The sequence below is a fragment of the Apteryx rowi genome, unplaced genomic scaffold (genome assembly GCF_003343035.1).
Source record: "Apteryx rowi isolate R43461 unplaced genomic scaffold, aptRow1 scaffold_28, whole genome shotgun sequence".
Classification (NCBI taxonomy): Eukaryota; Metazoa; Chordata; class Aves; order Apterygiformes; family Apterygidae; genus Apteryx; species Apteryx rowi.
Genome location: NW_020449196.1, coordinates 3,797,951 through 3,804,596, shown reverse-complemented (window position 1 = coordinate 3,804,596; position 6,646 = coordinate 3,797,951). Strand labels below are relative to the sequence as shown.

Genomic DNA, 6,646 nt, shown 5'->3' with positions numbered 1-6,646 from the left:
AGCAACACACCCTTCCCTGGGCCAAGGCTGAGGGAAGGTCTGATCCAAAGGAAATCTGAATTTGAATGATTAAAGCAGATAGATATTTTATACCTCCCAATGCTAAGGTATCTTGAGAGACTGTAGAAGCTAATGGAAATTTTAAGCACTTGCATGCAATAGGCTTAAACCAAAAACCTTGATGCAAAACAAAACGTGATAAAATGAAAAAGCACAGCACCAGTCAGAAAGGCTGCCAGCTGTGGTGGTGCTTTAAGCTTGGCCTGAAATTACCGGCTCTTGGCTCGCCCATCTTCAGTATGGTCTGCTGCAGCCATTGTGTCTTTGGGGGGACAGAAGGAAGCCAGACTAGCGTCTCTGCTTTCAGACACAGTGTTTGTTTGCGAGCGCCTCGCAGGCACCGTCACCAGTTTCCTCTTGAAGCTGATTTCGGCTCGGCRCTGGGGTTACTGGCTGGGACCCTGCAGGCCTGTGGTGCTGCCCCTGCCCGCGGCTGCGGGAGCCACGGCCCCTGCCCTTTCCCTCGGGCTTTAGAAACGGCCAGTGGCGGAGGGGCAGTCGGAACAGGAATATCCCTGCGTTACTGCGGAATATTCCCTCCTTGTTCACCGAGTTCCTCAAGTCCTGAGGACTGGGAAGGGGGCGAGGGGGCGATGCGTGCTGAAGCTCGTTGAAGGTGCTGGTTCATTAGTTACCTGTTCTGAGAAATCCTGACCCGTACAGTACGCCTGTGAAACACTGAGGAAAGCCTGTGTCACTGCCCGGTGTGCAGCCGGCGGTGGGGACCGCCTAGTTGAAAGTGTATTTTGCTGTTGCCACAGCCACTTACAATCCCCCCCCCCCCTTTTTTAAGGTACAACTAAATGTCATGCCTTTTGGGGGGAGAGGGGGAAAAGCTGTGGTACACACTGAAAAGTAATCCGATGGCAGCAGTGCCGAAGCTTGCCCTTTCCCCCCCGCCCCTCCCTCAGTCCTACAGCAGGGCCGTGCTGGCTTCGAGGCGGCTTGGGGAGCCCGCGCGTGGGCCGGGGCGGCGCAGGAGCAGGGTCCCGGCAGCGCCAGACGCCTGCACYGCCGCCCGCCCTGAGCAGGCTGGGAAGGGGACAGTCTCTAACAGGTGCCAAGGTAGAGAATAGCTTGATCCGAGGATAAAAGGGAAAGGGGGGAGGGGAGAGAGTGTCTCCCTCTCTCTCCCCGCTGTCTCTGAGAGCCTCATGCATTTTTTTCTCCCTCCAAATGCTTTGGAAATGTCTCTTGAAGTTTAGGGAACTGCAAGAACATATTGGCAGCATTAGCAACTGGCAATGTCAGCAGACGGTTTCATAAATGCCACTAACCCATTAAAGCTTTTTAGAGAAAATGCTTGCGATCAGTGCATGAATATTTTCTGACCTTCAGTAAAGCCATTACTTTCAAAGTGAATGAGCCCTAAATCAAGGGKGTGTGTGTGTGTATACACACATGTACGTGTGCATGTGCCTCTGGGTGACAACCACAAGCCAAAGCCATTTGCACACGACAGTGGTCCCCGCTGGCGGCCCCGCAAGGGTTTCTGCGCGAGCAGGGCAGCAGWGCAAGGGCACCCGGCGAGCAGGGCTCCCTGCAGTGTGGCAGCGGGCCGCGAGCAGGACAAGGCCCAGGCTGGCATTCGCGGCCTTGGGCCAGAGGCAGCACCGCAGTTACTCATGAGCTGTGGCATATACATACGATGCCTTTTATAACTGAGCTTATATTGCAGTAAAAAAATCACTTACCAAAAAAAAAAAAAAAAAAAGGGCTGTGGGGATGGGGGAAGAAGCCTTTTATCTGGACCTAACAGTCAAGTTTTGCAGCTGATGATTGACCTGGGGATACAGTAATTTGACAGTGGATGTTTTTATCATTAATTTTTTCCTATTTGAAAAAAGCATTTGGATATTTTTTTTTGGTATGACTAGTATTTGTATGCATTAATAACTGAAAACTGAAATAATATGCTGCGTATTTGTATTTTTATATCTCCCTATAACCATGAGTCTTCACGGCCCCAATTATTTATTAGGTATCGTTGATGCTGTCCTGTTGATGATCAGACAGCCATCAAGCCGCAGCTCCCCCAGCCAGGTTCAGTGCTCTGCTGGCAGGTGAGACCACGGTGTTATAATGGTATGGGCGGGGGGGGGGGGGGGGGGGGCCCGCCCCCCTCGTGGGGGGGAGGGGGGGAGAAAACCCCCAAAAAGGGGGGGGCATAGGGGGGGGGGGGGGGGGGGGGGGTTGCTACATTATAGGAAAAAAMCTTACTTGCTAACCAAACCCTGCCTCCTTTTTTGGAGGGGATACGACCATGAGGCCTCCTATGAATTTTGCCCCTGTGCAAAGCCCAGCTCTGCAAAGCTGTACCATTTCCTTTGCAAGGCAGCGATGAGCCAGGCAGCGGCCCTGGCTGCAAGGCAGTTAAAGCCAGTAAATTCTGCAGGCAGCAGCCACATAAATACTCACTTTTTGCAAAAAAGAAAGCCATGCTAACAGAAGGTCAGCCCTAACTTACCCAAATGCTTTGCAAATTTCCTACCTTTATTGTTCTAATTTTTGAGACCTCTTCTCTCTCCATCCATTTTATCACTTCTTTTCAGCTGTCTCTCCCCTTTCCTTGAGGAAACGAGCCATTCAGGAACGTAAGTATAAACTGCACATAATGTACATATAGTCATTTCTTTTGAGATGATGGTATAGCAATTGGCTAGCTTCACCTTTGCTTTCTAACAAGCCCAGTTTGTATGCTAGCGCTCACATGTTAAGATGCTATTCACTAGAGAGATATAGTATCTCACAAACCACTCTAGGTTTTTTTCTTTAACCAGGCAGCTTTCCCACCTACCGAATAATTTGCAAAGATAATTTTTTTCTACCCATCTATTACAATAAATCAATGAATAAATAAATTACAATGCAGCAATTAAATGTATAATGAGATGGGCAACAACTATTAATAAATGCAGAGATAGTTGCCTAAAGGTGAACAGACTTCCCCTCTCTTCTTACAAGCCACATAAAGATCTTTCTATGATGGAAAAACAAGCAGCTGCTAAACATGTAAATGAAACCAAGAGATATGAGTTCGCACAGTAATACTGTTCTTCAGCCTCATTATTGTCACATTATCGGTTCTTCTGTGACTTTTCCCCTGCATATTTAAAGATGGGGAGGGATAAATATGCAATTATTTTTAAACATTCCTCTGCCAAATGACTGGATGAATGAGTCTGACTGTGCTGCTGAAGTGTCTGCTCACTTTGGTAACCTAACCAGTGCAGTACACCTGAGTTTTATCCCAGCAGAGCTAGTCTGAAAACAGTGGTGTTCTCCAGGAAAAGCAAAAGAAAATACTGAAATTCTCAGTTTTTTGTAAGGAATGGAAATTCCTTAAAAAAAATATATATATATATCAGTATTAATAAATATCAAACCTGGACAGAGCAATATAAGGAGGATATAAACTAGTATATATTTAATTTTAAACATGGATATAAATTATAACATTACTGATATGCTCTCAGTAGTTTGATACTGTCAAAAGGAAAAAGCAGAATGATCTTAATACCTTTTGTCGCCCCCCCCCCCAAGTTCTTGCTGCTGAAATAGGTATGCTCCAGGATGTTTCACTCTTGCTAGTAGTCTATCTTCATTTTCTTTTCCCTATTCAAAATGAAGTGCCATAGAGTTAACCTATCGTAAGAACATCTTCTTTCTTTCTTCAGTAGCTGCAACCACGGATCACTTGCCATTTTACTCCCACCTTTTCCTGAAAGCTCACGCCCCCCCACAGTGGTTGCATGTGTTTATTTGCATGTATGCGTGTGTGTGTGTGTGTGTGTGTGTGTGTGTGTGTGTGTGTAGGCAGCATTGTCCAACACATCAAGTTGCTGATCTAAAACTTTCTTACATTTAGAAGAATAAGGGTTTTCTTCCCTCCCCCAGCCATTGTATACTGGCTGAGAATTACAAGGCCAGCTCGTTAGTTAGCAGAGACTTCAATGAAGCTACAGTGGTTGATTTATTGTAATAGATGACAGGAAACAGAATTATCTTAGCAAATTAGTTTTGCTGATAGGAAAGCTGGCCAGCAGATAAGCTGCAGTGCTGATATCAAACCTGACCTGCAAGTGCTTCTAACAACGGGGTTATGCTGACTCACAGCTGAGGATGTGTCCCTACAACTTTACAGAAAATGATCAGGAAGAACAAGCAAATGAGCCATGAACGTGACTGTGACCTGCATGCAGTACACCACTACCTGGGAACCATGCCCTTGACACTGTCCTGCTGCCCTGAAGTTTCCCGCTAAGGTGAGAAGTATTAGCTGAGCCAGTCATGATTTTTATGCAATTCAAACACTGAGCAGGAGGCTGTTTCACAGAGGAGGCTAGACAAGGTATTTTTCAACTTGCTTATTCCAGTCATGGAAGTTCAACTGTATTTATCAACCCTAATGAAGCAATTTCTTTGGCTTTCCATTGCTGCACCTGTCCGGGTCTTTAAAATCTAGCAGCAGCTGGCATGATGGGGACCTATGGCAGTCAGTCGACCTATGGAGGGTTTTTATAATGATACATAGTCTTATATAGGATCTTTCATCCAAATAAATCCAGAAGCATCTAACTCTCCAAACCTCAACACTTTTTACTAACTGACTGCCACCACTTCACTTGCTTACACAGGAAGCAAGAGCAAAAAAAAAAATCCCAAAGCCTTTAATGAGTTCACAGTATATGTTGTTTAGCACTGATGCAGCTGTCTCTGGGGTAGTGTGCAGAGGCTGTTTAAAAACAGGCAGAAAAATAGATACAGGCAGATACGAAAAGCTCAGATTAGACAGGAATTTCATTTGGGAATGGTCATTAACCACATTTGAGTGTGTGTGTATGTGTCCAGGTGGTTGTGGAGAGGGCAGGGTAGTGATAAAATAAAGCAAGAGCTTGTCCTGCCATTCATCTATCTTGCCATTGCTACCTGGAGCGTGATAGCCAGGGTGGGAAACCTGGGACAAAAGCCTTCAGGTGACATCGTTGGTTTATTGCCATACAAGGAGCTCAGAATGCATTAAATTAGCATAATATTCCTAAGCGTGCATTTTAACAAGGTGCTACTAGGTGTCTGTAACTTTATGCTGGGTCCCTGTGGCTGGCATGAAGAATTTTTTCAACTCTAACTTTGCCAGCAGCATGCTAAGGATCCCCCCCCCCCCCGACTGACTGATAATTTTATTAATGTTTTGCCCTCTAGATGCCATTACCTTGCAAGTCCTGAGACACCCACAGTTTGGCTGGCGATGCTGGCTCTGGCCTCACAGTCAAGAGTCTTGGAGCTTCATGGAGCCAGCCACATAAGAGCAACACTGCAGACTTGTGAAAGACCTCACCATACAAGGAGGCTGAGAAATGTAGGTAGAAGCCCTGAGCCCCACAGATACTGGTTTCAAAGGCTGGCCAAAGCCTTGCCACTTAGGGGAGACTCAGAATAATATATTTAACAACAGTGTCGAAATGGGTGAGTAACAGGAGCTTTGCACTGTGGTTAGTAGCATGGGTCCTATCCCTGCAGAGGCCAGGAAACCTGCTAGACTGTCTACAGCCAGAACTACGGCTGCCTCCTTTAGTTCTTGCAACAAGTGTGCGGAAATTTAAAGATAAACATGGATAGAAATAAAATGATAACATGGCGTGAGGGGGAAAAAAAAATGAACCCCTTCTGCAAGGTAAGAACTCAGTGATAAATAGATCTGTGCATATTTCCCAGCCTCATTCCTCACTTGCCAAGTCTGATGCTATTTTCATTAGGTCATGTTACCATACATGTCATTTTATACAAAGGTGCAGTATATCACAACTGGAGGTTGAGGTGCTTGTAGTGAACACAAATGAGCTTGTAATGGTCCATCTGCTTTGATTTTATTTAGTGATCCCTCAAGGGCTGGGAGCTAGAGTGAGAATAACAATGCTTCAACCCATCTGCTATTGTAGTACCAGCTCCAGTTGAATTATCACATGTTCTGAGTGGCTGGCATATGCTGTGACATAAAGCTACAAGAAAGTGTTGCTCTCCAGCTGTTGTGTTGACAAATACTTTTCAGCCAGTCATTAAGTTCAGCTCAATAACCAGGGGGAAACTGCAGCTAAAAGTTGATTATTATTTTATTTTATTTTAAGTATTAGAAGTCACTAGTACAATATATTTTATTTAAAAAAAATGTGTCACTAGGGCACACATTGTATATGAGCTCTACCAATAACAATTTCTTTTTGAGGCCAATAAATTTTTGTGTTATAGGCTTTGATGGGCATCTCTGTAAGTGACAGTGTAAATCTTAAAAATGAAACAATGGCTAACCTTGTTCAAGAAGCAGCACATCTGAAGCTGACTGTGTATATAAAAACTTGGTAGTTTAGTGGTGCTATGGGCCTTGAGCATGCCTGACTAAAGAAGGCAAGACTCAGAAAGAGGCTGTGATCTGAGGCCATGTGCCATGGCTGATAACAAGATGAAGAAAGCACAAATGGATCGGTGTAGAGACTTTTACCCAGKGCATGCTACAGATTTGGATAGCTCGTCTGGCCTTGCACCTCATCTGGACTGCAAAGTGTGACAGCTAAAAGTGGCAAATGATTCT

The 6,646-nt window shown here is 45.2% G+C and overlaps 1 long non-coding RNA gene across 1 annotated transcript; it reads left to right on the top strand.

The window, feature by feature from the left end:
• Positions 1 to 2,051: 2,051 nt before the first annotated feature.
• Positions 2,052 to 6,456, top strand: LOC112967553. The gene is made up of 4 exons (XR_003253999.1): positions 2,052 to 2,123; positions 2,613 to 2,654; positions 4,205 to 4,325; positions 5,263 to 6,456. It is a non-coding gene; the product is annotated as an uncharacterized LOC112967553 (long non-coding RNA).
• Positions 6,457 to 6,646: the final 190 nt, after the last annotated feature.